The 18,842-nt window shown below is 42.9% G+C and overlaps 1 pseudogene; it reads left to right on the top strand.

Annotated features, from left to right (window-relative positions):
* Positions 1-3,937: 3,937 nt before the first annotated feature.
* On the top strand, positions 3,938-12,933 carry LOC147337342 (uncharacterized; annotated as a pseudogene).
* Positions 12,934-18,842: the final 5,909 nt, after the last annotated feature.

The following is an 18,842-nucleotide window of genomic DNA, read 5'->3' as shown; positions in this document are numbered from 1 at the left end:
AGAGGTTATTCATATTTGAACTCTAATTGAACCCCTCTTTTTTACTGTTTTTTTGTTTGTTTGTTTTTGGGGGTTTTTGTTGTCTTAGATGGCCTGACTCAGCAGGTGGGGGCAGTTTCTGAGTTCACCTTCGTTCAAACAGTGCAGAAATGGTTTCGCTATGCTCCAGACCGGATGGGTGGTGCAGGACGCCCGATATCCAGCCCCGTCATGGAGTAAACTAAAAACAGTAAATAATACATTTAACAAACAAGCAAGCTCTAAATTTAAGCGGAGAGACTGCAGACATAGCCGCACCATTCCAGGGATTTTTGGTTAGCATGAGGGGTCTAGCCAGGACCCTTACTGGATACTGGGTGGGAATCGAACATGCGACTCCAAAGATGTGTAGTATTTCCACTACACTATCCAGCTGCGCTACACTATCCAACAAAAGAAGTTTTTAGAAAATTTGATAAAGTCTGATGCTTAATATTGTAGGGATATTAATCTCCCTATGATATTAATACGGATTAATAACACAGAGAAGTCATACTTCTGTTATGACAGAATTAATTGGGTAAATTATATTTACAATTGTAACATTGTAAACTTAATGTTATGATTTTACATTATATTAAATTGTAACATGATGTAAAATCGTAACATTGTAAACTTAACGTTACAATTTTACATTATGTTGCAATTTAACATAATGTGAAATTGTAACATTGTAAACATAATGTTACAATTGGAACATCAGTCCATCTATCCATGCATCTTCATCCGCTTTATCCGAGGCCGGGTCGCGGGGGCAGCAGCCTAAGCAAAGAGGCCCAGACCCAACACGCTGTGTACTCACCTTTGCTAAGTACATGTGAACAGATCTTGAATAAAAAAAACAAAACAAAACACACTTTTCTTTTCTGTTTTATTGAAAGCACTTTACAGAAAGTGTAATTGTTTGTAATGAAGAAAGAAGTAGGTAGGTTTGCATGTGTAATTAGTGTGTTATTGCAGAAGAAGCTTAATGTGTAGTTTGCAAAAACAATGGGAAAAAAAGGTGGCCGAAGAAGAAAAGATAAATGTCCTTTTTTTTAAGTATTCCCTTGGCCGGTCGTTTGGCTTATGACATGTTGCGGGGACTCTGCTACAGAACTCCGCCAGTTCGAACCCCCCACGAACTCAGTGCCACGGCCCTGCGCGGGGGGCGGGGAAACGCACTCGCATTTCCTTTTTGCTTTTTCCTGCTTGAGCCAAGTCCTCCGCCCGCTCTTCATCTCTCTCATTACCCCTTATTACCTTACACTCATGCCTTTGCCTTTCACCACTTCAAAACGAAGCCTACTTCAATATTACCTTCATATGCTCTCTTTGCTTTTGGCTTTCCTCATGCTGTGTACTCACCTTTGCTAAGTACATGTGAACAGATCTTGAATAAAAAAAACAAAACAAAACACTTTTCTTTTCTGTTTTATTGAAAGCACTTTACAGAAAGTGTAATTGTTTGTAATGAAGAAAGAAGTAGGTAGGTTTCCATGTGTAATTAGTGTGGTATTGCAGAAGAAGCTTAATGTGTACTTTGGAAAAACAATGGGGGAAAAAGCTGGCTGAAGAAGAAAAGATAAATGTCCTTTTTTTTCAAGCCTTCTCTGGCCAGCCGTTTCAGTGCCATGGCCCTTGCTTGGTGGGCGGGGAGACGTGCACTGGCGTTTCCTTTTTGCTTTTTCCTGCTCTCGCCAAGTCCTCCGCCCGCTCTACATCTCTCTTATTAGCTTTTATTACCCGAAAATCACAATCAAGAGATGTTGAATAAAAAAAAAGAAAAGAAAAGAAAAGCTACTTTTGTTTTGTGTTTTATTGAAAGCACTTTACAGAAAGTGTAATTGTTTGTGATGAAGAAAGAAGTAGGTAGGTTTGCATGTGTAATTAGTGTGTTATTGCAGAAGAAGCTTAATGTGTAGTTTGCAAAAACAATGGGAAAAAAAGGTGGCCGAAGAAGAAAAGATAAATGTCCTTTTTTTTAAGTATTCCCTCGGCCGGTCGTTTGGCTTATGACATGTGGCGGGGACTCTGCTACAGAACTCCGCCAGTTCGAACCCCCCACGAACTCACTGCCACGGCCCTGCGCGGGGGGCGGGGAGACGTGCCCCCCAAGGAGACCTGCTAGATTGTTCAGAAGGTTGTTCTCATCCATCCAGATGGAGGATCACTAACAGGAGCGTGGAAGACTCCAGAATCCACTCTGGCTGGAATCCGGTGGATATGCAGTGTGTACAGGTACAGGACCATTTAAACGGACAGCATTTATAGAATGACTATTAAAAGTCAGCGAGTGTCAGTAATGTTAATGTGGTTATGTTAGTAATACACCGAGTGCTAATATAAGAGCTTTAAGATGCATTTGTAGATATTATTACGTGTTTTACCGTCTTTATGGTGCTAGCTTAAAGTTACGGTGTAAACGTTAGCTTATATTGGAGGAAAGCTGTTACTGGTTAAACGATGTTAGCACAGAAATATTAGCTTCTGTCATGACTGATGAAGTTACTAGTTAATAAAGTTTTCAGTAAAGTGATTAATCGCAGCCACAGGTTGACAGCAAATATCTCGATTAGCTTCAGTGCATCTGTAATAAATATGTGCAAGTTTCAGTGCTTCGTTTAAACTGTATGATACTTATACTGACCCAGGGTCAGTGTAAAATACAATCCTAGCTGTGTGAACAAAGCCACTGTAAATTTAATCCTGCATGACAAACCTCAGGATGCAGGTTATTATTACTCTTTCCTGCTGGCACACCTGAGAGTCAGCTAGAAACTTATAGTGACGTGGACATCATGCAAAGACTGCCAGACTCTGTAATACTGCAAATGATCAGTGACTCAGGTTAACACTAAACTTCAAACGGTACCTCTGTGTGCTGAACATCTAGGATTGAGTCAGGCTGCATTGACTGTGGGACTTTAATGTGTTAAAAGCAGGTTGAAGACGGCTCAGAAACATTTGAAGATTAAAATTGAGCATTATGGCTGCTGGTGGTTTGTAATATCTACTCAGCTGTATTTTTGTTACTAATTTATGTTTGTTGTTGTTTAACACAGATTTCAGAAGAGCAAATATGCTTAATAGTTTAACTAGATTTCATTTGTCAGTGTTTGACTGCTGAGTCACCGGAAGAACTCATTTCATTCATTCTCCATATGATGTTAATTTACAGAAATGTTTCACAGGAACTGATTTCTCCCAAAGGTTGAACTAGTGTGTTTCCATAGATTACCTCTGTATGAATGTACTTCTTAAATGAAGGCAAGTGTTTGTCCTTTTTTGTTCCTCAGGTACAGTACGTGATATCAAGGGCAGGTGGTCAACACTGGGGACAAGAAGCAGACATACTTCCAAGAGGGAGCTGCAGTGAGGTCAGAGGTCAGAATCTGAAACAGCTCAGGTTTATATTTTAGAGGTTATAAAAAATCAAAATGTATTTATAAAGAAACCTTTAAATAATAGTCATAATTATGATTATTATAAGAAATATCAAACATTTAAGTGGATTTTCTGTTACACATATTGTGTTAGCCCTGCGATAAACTGACAGCCTGTCTTTGTCCTGTATCAGCTGGGATAGGCTTCATCCTCCCGCAACCTTGAATTGGATACATTTTATTCCAATTATGTAATCTGATCATTTACAAACTCAAGGTATCTAATCAAAATGTAAGTAATAATTATAAAATGGGAAAGCAGAAATAAGTGTGACATAAATGTAAATGTGTGAGCTGACATAGAGCTACATGCAGTCTGAAAAACCTTTGTTGTCAAGTTTGCAGGTATATCAGCACGAGACATTCTTACATAGAAGAGACATTAAAGTCTCTAACTCAGTGAAGCATTATTGGTCCCGTCTGTTTGGATAAATATAGTAAGTTGATGTATGTCCATTTATTGACACATTTTCTTAAGTGCTTATCCAGTTCAGGATCACAGTGGAGCTGCAGCTGGATATGTTCACTAAATAAACCTTACAAAAGTTAACAATAAACCTGCATCCATGTACGTTGTTGTCCACAGGATGAGAAAATCAAACTGGAACACTGTGGAACATGTTAATAAATGTTTGTGTGTTTATGCCTGTGTCTTTCACAGGAGGCGCTGGAAGGTTTCCCTAATAGTTCCTGGTGAATCAAAGCAGAACCATAAAGGTTGCTGGACTGCATGATGGCCTTACCCCTGAGCAGTCATCCTGTTAAAGGATGAACCAGTTAGAAGCTGTTTTCAAAGTAGCTGAGCAGATTTCATCTCAAGTAAGCGATTAACTGTTTGTTCATCTGTTCCGCCACTTAAAGAGCATTTAAGGACGTCTTTTGAGTGTCCAGTTGAATTAATTCTACTGGCTCTCATGGTCATTTGTTATTATAGTCATATTTTTCATGTTCATCCAGCTATTTAGTAAATTCTATCTATTTAGTAATATCCGTCAGCTATAAAATGTAATATAAATATAAAAATATCTAAATATCTCCTGCCCTTTATGTTTTAATGATGCAAGTCTGTTATCGTGTTACATTAGCATTCCTCACATATCAATGAGATGCTGTACAGTACAATCCTACTGACACAGCAGAGGGATAACGACAGCTATTCAACATCGTTACACGACACATTCGAGCTGCATGACGCAGACAAAGTGACTAAATCATCTTTTTGTGGTTTATTGTCTTCAAACCAGCAGACAAAGCCGATGGCAGAAGATCATCACAGATTACAAGCCCCCACCACAGACCTGTGATAGCACTATCCCCCTGCTGAACGAGCTGAACACTTTCTTTGCTCGCTTTGAAGTCCAAAACAGCACCACTGCACAGAAGACCCCACCCCCTCCTGGTGACCAGGTGATGACTCTGTCACCGGACAGCGTGAGGAGATCCCTCAGCAGGATCAATGCACGTAAAGCTCCGGGTCCTGACAACATTCCTGGTCGTGTACTGAGAGACTGTGCAGTGGAACTCACTGATGTCTTCACAGACATCTTCAACATATCACTCATCCAGGCTGTCGTCCCCACATGTTTTAAAGCCACCACAATCATTCCGGTTCCAAAAAAGTCATCTCCCTCCTGCTTTAATGACTACCGTCCTGTTGCACTTACTCCCATCCTGATGAAGTGCTTCGAACGACTAGTCATGCAACACATCAAGACTGTCCTGCCCCCCTCCCTGGATCCCTTCCAGTTTGCCTATCGGCCCAACCGCTCAACCGATGATGCCATCTCCACTGCACTCCACTCAGCACTCACACACCTGGACAAAAAAGACTCATATGTTCGAATGCTGTTCATAGATTTCAGTTCAGCATTCAACACCATAATCCCCCAACAGCTCATTCAGAAACTGGTCCAGCTGGGGCTCAACACCTCACTGTGCAACTGGCTGTTGGATTTCCTCACCGGAAGACCTCAAGCAGTACGGGTTGGCAGTAATACATCCAGCACCATCATTTTAAACACGGGGGCCCCGCAGGGATGTGTGCTGAGCCCCCTCCTCTTCACTCTGCTGACCCATGACTGCACTCCATCATACAGCTCCAACCTCTTCATCAAGTTTGCGGACGACACAACGGTGGTGGGTCTCATTAGCAACAGGGATGAGACCGACTACAGAAGTGAGGTGAGACGCCTGGCCACGTGGTGTGCTGACAACAATCTCTCTCTGAATGTGGAGAAGACGAAGGAGATTGTTGTGGACTTCAGGAGAATGCACACCCAACATGCTCCTCTGACCATTGACGGAGCGTCTGTGGAGAGAGTGAGCAACACCAAGTTCTTGGGTGTGCACATCACAGAGGATCTCTCCTGGACGTACAACACCACAGCACTGGCCAAGAAATCACAGCAGCGTCTCTTCTTTCTCCGCAAACTAAGAAGAGCAGGAGCTCCAGCCCCCATCATGTACACTTTCTACAGGGGCACCATCGAGAGCATCCTGTCGAGCTGCATCACTGTGTGGTTTGGAGCCTGCAATGCGTCCTGTCATAGAACCCTCCAACGCATAGTGAGAGCTGCAGAGAGGATCATTGGTGTCTCTCTCCCCTCCCTCCAGGACATTTACAGCACCCGTCTCACTAAAAAAGCCCTTTGCATAGCGGCTGATCCCACACACCCAATGCAAAGCTTCTTCAAGCTGCTGCCGTCGGGGAGGAGACTGCGGAGTCTCCAGGCCAGGACCAGCAGGCTGAAGGACAGCTTCATCCATCAGGCTGTCAGGAAGCTTAACTCCCTCCCGATTCTGCCCCCTCTCCCCTCTCTCCTCCACGGTCTCACTGAACTCTGTCACACACACACAAACACACACACTCTCTGACTCACTCACTGGCCTGCACCAGTTACCAGTCACTTTGTGGAGCATTGGACTGCCATTACCTCATAAGACTTTGTTGTTACACTTTCTCTTACTGTACATTACTAAATCTCCATTTGCACTATTTGCCTATTTGCACTACTCTGCCTGGTTTACACTCAATGTCACTTACCCATTATATTGTATATTATATAGCTTTCTTGTTATATGTAAAATTGTATTTATTTAAATTTTTACTTTTTAATTATTTTACTTGCATTTTTTAATCACTTTTATATTTAAATATATTTAAATGTTCATTTGCTATTTATCTAGGGATTGAAGAGTAACGCAATTTCTATTCTCCGTATGTCCTGTACATGTGGCAGAATCGACAAATAAAGTTGACTTTGACTTTGACTTTGACTTTTTTGACTTTGACTTTGATGTCAGAGAAGAACTTCAGGCCGTGGACTGAAAAGGTATTTTTTTCTTGTTATCAAAAGACATTTGGAGTGGCAGCTTCTACAACTGGTTGTGCTAAAGTAAAGCTTACAGTCTAAGAAATCACAGTGTTGATATTCAGCACAAAGAGAAAAGCTCACTTGTTTGAATTTATTTACAATCATAGTTTTATAAATTCTGACTGTAAACAGCTTTTACAGCTTTGATATTGTTTGACACTCGATATCAGGTGATAGGGTTTAATTTAAAGGTTTCTGTGTCCCAATGAGCCATTTACACTGATCAGTGTCAGTTTAACTGTAACACATTCATTATTTAGATTCAACAAAGAAATAACTGAATGTAAAAAATGGCAGCCCTCAGGCAGGTTTATAGAGATACATGCATGCATTATGAAATTTATGTATCCCAGATAATTGTTATTCATCTAGTCATGGCAGACCTACCTCTTCCTCCCAAGTTAACTGCAACCCAAAATAACTAGTGGGGCTATTTACACACTCACAACCAGTGTGGGGTAAAAAGAGCCACCAAAAAACTGTCAGCCACAGATGTGCTAGAAGAGTTAGAAGCTCTACTTATGGAGAAACTTTCTAAGTCTAACAGGGGACAGGAACTCCTGCCCAAGTAACATGATATAAGCCCACATACAGCCCAGCCATAAAGTGAACCAAGTTAAAGACAGCATGGGACCAAATGCATGTAACCAGCCTGCACCCACCTGACATTTCTTCCTCCTGAATTAAATGAATGAAGGGATGAAAGTTAAATGACTACAAACCTAAAGCCACTAGTTCCCACACTGGAGCTCCCTGACACTGTGTGTTAACTGTATTTAGCTTGTATCAACAGTTGTAACAGGCTAAGCCACCTGAGACACTGCATTGAATTTGTTCCTGTCTTACTGGTTTCAGCTGACTGGTTTCAACTCAGATATTCTGCTTTTTCCTTTCAGTAGATCAAAGCAGCTCGTGCTCCTTCTGCTTCCAATTTAGAAGAAGAAGAAGAAGGCGAAGGCTTCAGCGAAGTGGCGTTCATGGTCTCAGTGAACAGTCACGGTCACACACTGCATGTGGTTTTAAAAGCAACATGTCTGTTCACCACAACAATGGAGATGTGTAATATTAGTGCAGCTATGGTTTGTTCTTGAACATCAGTTCTGTTTTCTACTTTGATCACTCAGACCAAAAAAGTGTTGTTTTCAGATTCTTTCTTTTAAATCTATAAAGCACCTGTTCATTTTTTTTATTACAATTAGTTTCACATAAATGTTAGTGTTTCCTTTTATGATCTTTTAATGCTTACACTACACTGTACATGAAATCAAACCTAATAATGAGGCAGATAACATTCCTGTTACGATCCAGACTAGTGGTCTTACTGGGGCCGGTGAACAGGACTGTAAGCTTGCCATTGTGCCAGTTAAAGTAAAATCAAAGAGAGGTCAAAGAATAGTGGAAACGTATGCCTTTCTGGACCAAGGGAGTTCAGCATCCTTTTGTACAGCGGGTCTTATGGACAAGCTGAATATTGCTGGGAGGAGGACAAAGATTCTCCTGCGCACCATGGGACAGGAGAAAGTGGTGGACAGTTTCATTGTACCTGAACTTGAAGTTGCTGGATTGGACAGTGACATGTACTGTGATATGCCTAACCTCTTCACTCAGCATAAAATGCCTGTAGATATTGGTAACATCTCAAATCAACAGGACCTGGTTGACTGGCCACATTTGAAGCATGTTCATTTGCCAGAAATTAAGGCCAATGTTGAGCTTTTGATTGGCATGAATATGCCCAGAGCTCTAGAACCTTTGGAGGTCATCCGGAGTGTAGGTGATGGACCCTTTGCCATTAGGACTGTGCTCGGCTGGACTGTGAATGGGCCACTTAATCGAGAATGCTGTGGAAGGCCAGGATGTTTGGCAACAGTTACCGCCAACAGAGTTTCTGCTGTCACACTGGACAAGCTATGGAAACAGCAGTTCAAGATGGATTTTCCTGAGAGCAGCAATGATGAACAGATGGGGCTGTCAAAGGAAGACTTGAAGTTCCTGGAATTGGCCAGCAAGATGGTGACTTTGGGGGATTGGCACTACAGCATTGCCCTGCCACTAAAAGACCGAGACATAAGAATGCCTGACAACTGTGCAATTGAGCAACGAGCCTTAGGTTTGAAGAAAAGGTTCATCAGAGATAAAGACTTTCATAAAGACTACACTGCCTTCATGACAGATCTTATATCTAGAGGATATGCAAAGAGAGTCCCAGTCACAGAATTAGAGCGCCAGAAATGGGGAAGGATTAAACGTAACTTTGTTCCTGGAGATGTGGTCCTTATAGTGGATGATTCTGCACCTCGTGGTTCTTGGCTCATTGGGAGAGTCACCGGAGCTGCACCAGATGAAAGGGGGCTTGTGCGTCAGGTCTGGATTAAGACCCCAACCAGCCATGTGTGCAGACCCATCACAAAGATATGCCTTCTTCAGGAGGCCTCTGACCCATGACTATGACATTTTTGACACAGTGTGACATAACTAACTTTGAATTGACTTTAATGTTATGAGATGTACATCAGACTGACTATATTTAGGCTAAGTGCTGGTAACCTCTGGCCTATGACTGACTGACCATGTGCAGACAGAAGAAAAGAAGAGAAGACATGAGAAAATAACTTTGGTGGACTTTTGAGTATGTTATGTTGTCTCACTGGGTGTCTGTGATATGATGAAGTGTGTGTTGTGAGTTATGGTGTTGGATGTGTAATTATTACTGTAAAAATGTAATAATTAGGGGCCGGAATGTTGTGGATAGGCGTAGCTTTGGGTCACGTGGTGTCAGTAATAGTGATTGCTATATCACCTGTTCACGGCCCGAGGGAAATTTTGTGAATGAGTGGGTGATGGGGGAAGTCGACTTTTGCTGACCGCTCAAGCGTCCCAAGGCGTTCCCAGGCCAGCCGAGAGATATAATCTCTCCAGCGTGTCCTGGGTCTGCCCCGGGGCCTGCTCCCGGTGGGACATGCCTGGAACACCTCACCCAGGAGGCGCCCAGGGGGCATCCTTGTCAGATGCCTGAACCACCTCAGCTGGCTCCTTTCGATGTGGAGCAGCAGCTGCTCTACTCTGAGCCCCTCCCGGACGGCCGAACTTCTCACCCTATCTCTAAGGGAGAGGCCAGCCACCCTTCGGAGGAAGCTCATTTCTGCCGCTTGTATACGCGATCTCGTTCTTTCGGTCACTACCCACAGCTCGTGGCCATAGGTGAGGGTAGGGATTGTAACATTGTAAACATAATACAATTTTACATTATGTTACTGTCAGAGTCGGACGGTGCCCCGACCGGTCGACCTGTGTGTGTGTGTTTTTTTGTTCTCCTCTCTCGCTCCGCTTTTTCTCCGCTGCGATTGTTACCTCCGACCCTAAGTGCTGCCACTCTGAGCTGCCTAATAAGCCTGGACGCGATCGAGACGGAGAGACGGAAGGGGACACTTCACTGATTCTAGGGAGTTTTGTGGACACACGAGGGGAGACGGGGAGAGGAGCACTGAAGGGACTTGCACTGTGGATAACTGTGGATTGATTTTGGCTTCACTGTAAATAAAGACACTGTTCAACTTAAACGAGAAGTCCGCGTCTAGGTTCGCTAACTCACCACCCTTAACAGCTACAATTTAACATCATGTAAAATTGTAACATCATGTTACAATTTGTAAATTGTAACATTGTAAACATAATGTTACAATTTTATATGATGTTAAACTGTAACATAATGTAAAATTGTAACATTATGTTTACAATGTTACAATTTAACATAATGTAAAATTGTAACATAATGCTTAACAGATAATGGTTATCCTCTTTTTATATCATACATCATTGTCTCTGTAGGAGGGTCTGGAGCACCCCCTGCTGAGCCGCTGGGTTCAGTACCTTGCAGGCAGGTCCGACGATGACTTCATCATCTCACCTGAGCTCAAAATTCTGGTGCGTGAAGGCGTCCCTCGGGAGTATCGGCAGAGAGTGTGGCGCTGTTTGGTCCGAGCCAGAACTTTGACAAGCCAAGAGTGCCACACGCAACGCTATCAGCAGGTACAGCTGTAGAGAGAGAGAGTGCTTTATCCGCACCTGAGCACAGGTGGCTCCTCCTTCTTCCTGTCGGGAATGCTGGCGAGCACTCAGTAATCCTGTTCTGTTTCCAGCTGTGTGAGAAGAGTCGGACAGCTCCTAATCCTGCCTCCAGGCAGGTCCAGCTGGACCTTCACCGAACCCTGACGACCAATCAGCACTTCTCCTCGCCGTCCAGCCCCGCCCTCCAGCCCTGCCCTCCAGCAGCTCCGCCGCATCCTTCTGGCCTTCTCCGGGCATAACCCTGCCATTGGCTACTGCCAGGTACTCAACAGGTCAGAACAAAAGTATAAATTTTATATCTGAGTTCTTATGTGGACCCGCCTTCCAGGCAGAACCTCACCTTCCATGAATGTCCACAGGTTAGCGGCCCTCGCTCTGCTGGTCCTCCAAAGTGACGAAGACGCCTTCTGGTGTCTGGTGGCAGTGGTGGAAGCCATCATGCCTCAGGACTACTACACCAAGAATCTGGTGGCCTCTCAGGTCAGCAGACACACTCACCTGCTTGCCTGCTGTGATCTGTTTTAGTGATCAGTGAGGCTGATCTCTGTGAGTCTTTGTGCTCAGGCGGACCAGCGCGTGCTGAAGGACTTCATGGCGGAGAAGCTTCCTCGCCTGGCATCTCACTTTGAGGATCACAACATTGACGTCTCTCTGGTCACCTTCAACTGGTTCCTGGTGGTTTTTGTGGAGAGTCTGCCCAGCGACATCCTGATGCCTCTGTGGGACGCCTTCCTGTATGAGGGTACCAAGGTACCATACACCCGAACACACCATGACAGAAATGCAGACAACACTTGAATGCACCACAGTAGTGTCCATGGAAACAAAAATGATTTTGTTTTCACCTTTAGATGTCTTTATTTACATTTTAGGAGTAATAAGACATTGTTTACTAAGCATGGGGAACTGTCATGTGACATGAAATAGGAGTGGGAAAGCAGATCATTCTAGTAACGACCTCACAGTCTACCACAAGCAGCGTAAATCCAGACGATGAGCGGGACAATGGCTTTGGGCTTGTTTCTGCAATGTGACAAATGCAGCACAGCTTTTACATCGTTTGTCTCAGGAAATAAAATCACAGTTCAGACACAGAAATATATACCACACAGGGATAAATGCTGACAACAGCTTCAGCCACGTAGATCCAACCCAAAAGTTTAATTTAAACTTAAAGCTCAACTACCAAGTAAGTTAATATTATCTGGCAACTGAGGAACCAAGTGGCTTATTGGAAATCGATCAGAGCTGTAATGAGTAAAGGGCCCAACTGCACCACAACTGAAAGAGTAATTTTATGACTCACCTCCTCAAAGTTTCCAATTAATTGTGTGGCGTGAGTGTCCTGTTATGAAATGCGTGTCTGTGCTGCAGGTGATCTTCAGATACACTCTGGCTCTGTTCAAATACAAAGAGGACGACATCCTGAAGATTCACGACAGCGTGGAGATCTACCAGTACCTACGCTTCTTCACAAAGACCGTCTCCAATGCCAGGTACGCACTCGCCTCCACCCGCCTTAATCTACGAGCTGTTACACTCTCAGAAGTGTAGCGGATGTAGCTGTTGAATCTTTGAGCTTCAAACCCTTTTTACTGAAATTTTGTGAGAAGTTTAAATTTCCCTGATCACAGTAACAACGATTTAAAGATTTTTAAGTATCTGCAGCTCTCGGATACATGTGGTCCAGTCAGTCCAGTATTTCCTGCTCAAACTGCAGTACCTGAAGTATCAAGCAGCATAAAACAGAAACACTCAAGCTGATCAGTTTCCAGTTCCTCTGTGTTGGTGATCGAGTCCTTTCCACCTGCGTGTGTCCATGCAGGAAGCTGACCAGCATCGCCTTCAACGACATGAACCCATTCCCCAGCCGGCTGCTGAGGAACCGGCGAGTGCTCCACCTGGAGCGCCTGCAGGCGGAGCTGCGTGAGCTGGAGGAGCAGCACAAGGAGTTCATCACCGAGAGCGTCGTACGGAAAGACAAAGAGCTCGACGTCATGGTGAGCGAGGATGACGAGGACCTCTGATCACACGGGACGCTTCAGCTGCTCACTTCGAGACGACGATGAGTTTTCCATGAGTTCAAGAGAATTTTACTAAACCGGCTGTTAACTGGTTTCCTTCACACCAAACACAGGATTGTGTCAGGTTCACCATCTCTACTAACACTACAAGGAAACAGACGCATACAGATTTAACTGCATCACATCTCTGAAACAAGCTTGCAGTAAACAAATGTGTACTGTGTTCACGTGTGTAATAAGTCAGGCTGCAGAAATGTGCAGATGTATTTCAGTGAATTCATTTGGATTAATATCTGATAGCTTATTTATTTCATTGCATCTTTTGCTTTATACCTAAAAATGCGTGACATTTCTAAATGTAGTCACATCCCTATGAAACATGGTTGATTATCACCTGTAGTCACAGCTGGTGATAAAGTAATTAAAATGTCCAGCTATTCAAAAATAGGGCATTCTGCACAATGAGTACTTTTTGGTACTTGAAGTATATTTTGATGCTGATGCTTCAGGGCATTGTGCTGCATTGTCGAAGCTCTCTGGGCTTCCGGTTAGAACGACCTCACAGTGTTTTATTTTGATCTGGTGTAAAGTGCATTGTGCAGAAATGACAGCATGATAGTCACATGATAAAACTGACTTTTCTTCTTTTTTTTAATTTTACTGGGTGTGCATCTTGTTCAAATGTCTTTTTCAGCATTTGTACATAAATATTCTGTATATAAATATTTGATTTTCATTTATTTTACAGAGTCCTTTATTTTGTTTCACAAATATGACATTCATGTCAAATGACATCTGCAGACTTTATAATGACCAGCAGGGGGCAGTGTATTGCAGTCTATGAGAACATTTACTGAGACCTGTTTCATGCACTAGTTTCATGTCTCATTGAATCCAACATGATGTTGATTTTGTAAATTAAGGTCACATCTTCATCACATCTAATTTCAAAACACTGATCAATTTTTTTTAAAAATGAATTCCATACCAATTGCAGGAATAAAATAGGAATAAATAACAAACGAGAAATACATACAAAACAAGAGAAAGGCACACATGAGAGAACAGGTCACATGACAGCACAGCATTATCTACCCACAATTTGAACTAAATAACAGATAGCACAGGCAATGAAAACAAACGGAAATCAGAATAAATTTAAAAACTTTTATTGATGTTAACTTGAAGTGCTGAATTAGCCCTGTTGTCAGTTCAAACCACTTCAATCTATAGCGCACTTTAAGGTCTTTAGACCTTAAAAAGTAATACACTGCAAGGTAAGCTTGCAGCATCTTACTTTAAGGTCAACTGTGAAACTTTGTGGAAAGCCTGAGACAAGTTGATGAGTCAGTGAAGCGCACTTCCTTCTGATGACGGCTATACTGAGGTGAGTTTTTAAGCATATCCTGAACTTTATTCATTATTAGACTTCTGACACCTGGCAAATAAACTCTCACGCGATATGAGAACATAACAGCAAAAAGCCAGTAGCTGGTACATGAATGGATAAAAATTGGATCCCTCTTAGATTGAATTGGTTGCCCTCTTATATTACGTTGTTTTGAACCTAACCGCATCCACTGAATTAATGCAGTTTTCAGGACAGTAAAAACAGAGAACTCTGATATACACAATTTCTGATTGCTGATAGTGTTTCTTAATGCAAAATGGGCTTCCATTTAAAATGCAATTGCTTTATGTTCGATCTTTAGTGAAGAAGGGTCATTTTTGATTCTGTGGACAAGGGATGCAAATGGAATGTGAAGGCAACAGGTAGTAGGGTGAATTAGGGTTTCGTGTGGTCTTCAGTGCATGAATTTTATTGCCACTTTATTTCAACTTTTTATTAATGTACTCAAAAGAAAAACAAGAACCACAAAGGAGATTCTTGTGATTCTTGTTTGTGCTATCTGTTTGTGAAAGAAAGCACATTTTACCACATCATACTGTGTTTGCTGCCATTTATTTTACTCGTCCTGCCTGAGTGTCTGGGCTGCGTTTGTCTGTGCACCTTTGTTCTGGCCTTCTGCTGATGGGTTTCACATGCTGGGCTTTCCCTCTTGGTCCACACCCAGCAGCCTGCTGCTGACCACACACAGCCTACAAACTGATCCATCCATGCATCCATCCATGCATGCATGGCCTGGTTATTGTTGAGTTATCACCTCCAGCTCCTTGCTCATAACCAGGTAGATACTGGGCTGGGCCTGATCTCTGAGCTCAATAACAATGACAAAAATGCCAAACACTTTACTCTTCATGGTAAAAAATGTTTATAATACAGTAAAAACTGGATGTAGCCAAAATCAGTGTTTTATATACAGTGTAAGTGAACAACATTGCTACACTGCTGGTGTTTGATTGATAGAGGCTTTCTTTATAAGAACTATGATATCATTTCTTTTGCTGATTAACAGTTTTTATATAATTTTTATATCATATATAGCTTTCAAGAAGCCAAAGATCACTGGACGAAAAGACTACAGACCTGTGGCTCTGACATCTGGTCAGGAAGTCTTTTGAGTGCCTGGTTCTCTCCTATCTTAAGACCCTCACGGCCCCCCTCCTGGACCCCCTGCAGTTTGCATACAGAGCCAACAGGTCTGTAGACGATGCCATCAGCATGGCCCTACACTTTGTCCTGCAGAATCTATGCTAGGATCCTGTTTGTGGACTTCAGCTCTACCTTCAACACCATCCTTTCAGACCTTCTTCAAGGATTGCTTTCCCAGATGAATGTGCCTGATCCCATCTGTCGGTGGATCACTGACTTCCTGACGGACAGGAAGCAACCAGTGAGGCTGGGGAAGAATGTCTTGGACTCCCGGACCATCAGCACGAGCTCCCCTCAGGGCTGTGTTCTTTCTTCTATGCCCTTCTCCCTGTACACCAACTGCCGCACCTCCAACCACCAGTCTGTCAAATTAATTAAGCTTGCAGATGACACCACCATTATTGGACTCCTCTCAGACGGGGATAAGTCTGCCTACAGGATGGAGGCTGAACATCTGGTGTCCTGATGCAGCCGCAACAACCAGGTGCTGAATAAGTGTTATTTTCATTTACCACTGGCCCAAGTACATTTTTATTGGCTTGTGAACAAAGCTGTAGTTTTTGTATTTTTAAATATTAACGCAATTTAATTGAGACATTATTTATATTATTTCACTTTCAATGTGAAAAATGCTGTAAAAACGTTGAAAATAATGGTCACCCCTGTTCGCTGCAATGTAAAATAGTACAACTGCTGTCAGCCTTCATTAAGTTGCATCATTTAAACATTTGCATATTTTTATTCAACTTCTGCAGGATGCTTTGATGAAAGACTCCCTTTTCCCAAGTAGAGGCTTTACTAGAGGTCACAGGAACAGCGCTGCTGTTTTGGATGCGGAAAAATGTTGTCTTTCACTCTACCTGAGCTCAGTGTTTCAGTAAGGGCTCCGCCTCATTGTAGCTGACGCTGAAATGTTTGTGTGGGTTGCCATGACAACACCAGAAGTGCATCTGAGATCGTGTCCAAATTCATGGGCTGCATCCTCCTGAGGACTCGGTGTTCTGACAAAACGTCTTACTTTGGCAAAACGTCCTACCGTAAGTAGTTCATGCGTTCTCGGCGGCTCTAGTGACCCTCGAACTCTCGGCTAGCTATCGAGGTGGTGGATAACATACGTCTCCCCCACAAGAGCACGAACCTACAACTTTTCTACTACTGGTTTTACAAGGCGTACACGGTAAAAACATTATGCTGTTATTTGTTAAGCACTTGTGCACCTTGTGAAAAGAAATAAGTGGCTGAGATGGATGTCATATGTGCTATTGATATTATTTTACTGGTTTCTAGTTTTCACGGTGCTCCATGATTGTGAGAGGAATAAAAAAGAATTGTGGACATCAGTACGAAGCATGGATTCTTTTGACCAGAGTAGATACACTGGTCCCTTGAATATACTAATCTTTTTGAGGTGGGTGACTGTTCCTGTGTATTTACAGAAACAATGGTTGTGATAACCTCAGCTGTTTCAGAGGGTGACTGTTCGTTGCTTTGCGCACTTTTAAATCTGTATACAATGGTTTGTTCCCTTTTTGTGTTCTGAGGTAGAGGTCTGCATTCCCGCGGCTGTCCCGCGGGAGCCGCGGGACCCGACCAGATTTCTTGCGGCGCGGGAATAAATTTCCAAATAAAATGCGGTAGCGGTCGGTAACTCTGGTGTAATTTGAACGGGAGCGGGCGGTCTGAAAATATAGCGTGCCCGACATTTTTTCGGAACAGCATATCTGTGATTTCCTCATTCTAATTGAGCACTGGTACAGCCAGTGCTCACGCCTGTTACACGCACTGAGCGCATGGATCAGTGCTTTTTGCACGTGCATTTTACTTGCACAGTCTGTGACTCTGTGCGCGCATCACCTGCATCAGAGCGCGCTTTACCAACATGGCAGAGCAAACTGAAGATGCAATTTCCTTGAAGGACGTTCAGCTGGGATTAGACAACGGTCAGTTTACTTTAAGGAAACCCACATCAGGCAAGTCTGATGTATGGGAGTCTTTTTCATGCGTCATAGACGCAAATGGAAAAAAATTACCCTTTGTACAATGCGATAAATGCTTCAAAGTTTTACCCTTTTGCAGTCACAAGACTGGAACCTCAGGTTTAAGGCGGCACTCATGTCCCATCACAAAGGGGCAAACAAAACTGGCATTTACTAAATCTTTGCTGGTGCCAGAGAAGTTTAAAAAAGAAACCAGAGACAAATGTGTTCAGTTTGTTTGCCAAGACATTCGACCGTATGATACCATCTCTGGAAAAGGCTTCACACAGCTGGCCCAACATTTGGTCGACACAGCAGCAAGAATAGGAAAATTCGATGTCTGTGAGATACTACCACACCCCACAACGGTGTCAAGAAATGTTGAAATGAGGGCTCAGAGTCTACGTAAACATGTTGTGGAGGAAATCACTGCAACAATATCGAAGTTTGGATGCGCTGTTACAGCAGACATATGGACAGAAACATATCGAAAAACTTCCTTTTTGTCTGCAACCATCCATTACGTTAATGAGCAATCTGAGCTACCTTCAAGAGTGCTTTTTGCTGCCCCTTTTGACCCAAGCACCTCAAAGACAGGTGAAAACATTCGAAGGCACCTGCTGCAGAATCTCAGAGTGTTTGGCATTGATGCGACAGACATGGGCAAAAAGATTATTTTTGTCACAGATCGTGGAGCCAACATGATCAGTGCCTTACGAGAATACACGAGGCTAAACTGCACAGCGCACATACTAAACGTGACTCTCTCCAGTGCGTTTGGTACTGCCATAATCGAAAAGTCTCCAGAGATCGCTAGCCTTCTGACTGATGTTAAAAAGTTGGTTACATATTTCAAACACTCAGGACAGCAGGGCAAGCTTAAAAAGTCACTGAAACAATCCATAGAGACACGATGGAACTCTAACTTTGACATGTTAAATTCTGTCTTGGAACAGTACGAAGACATTGCATCTGTGCTGACTGAGAGCAATAATTATGACAAGATCGGACGCATTAGCATCAGTACTCTTAAGTTACTAGTATCATTCCTAAAACCCTTCAAAGAGGCAACTGACGACTTGGAAACTGATAACACAGCTCCCAGTGCCTCACTTGTTCTTCCGTGGTCTGTGCGATTAATTGAGCACTGTACATCAGCCACAAAAGACCCTCTGCTCTCTGAAATTGCAACCGTCTGTGTAACACGGCTGAAAGAATTACTGTCAGCAGACAGCACTTCATCCCATTCTGTTCACATGATTTATAAAATAGCAACCTTTCTGACACCAAATCTGCGAGGTCTGAGAATGTTAGATGAAAGAGGGCGACAGAATGTGATACAGGGAGTCAAGGAGATGATCGAAGATTTAAAGTTTGATCAT

The sequence above is a fragment of the Aulonocara sp. 'chitande type north' Nkhata Bay genome, linkage group LG2 (assembly GCF_057382095.1).
Source record: "Aulonocara sp. 'chitande type north' Nkhata Bay isolate Kocher_YH1m ecotype deep benthic linkage group LG2, A_spYH_male_GT1.1, whole genome shotgun sequence".
Lineage (NCBI taxonomy): Eukaryota > Metazoa > Chordata > Actinopteri > Cichliformes > Cichlidae > Aulonocara > Aulonocara sp. 'chitande type north' Nkhata Bay.
The sequence above is the reverse complement of the archived record's forward strand: the minus strand, read 5'-3'. Positions and strand labels throughout refer to the sequence as shown.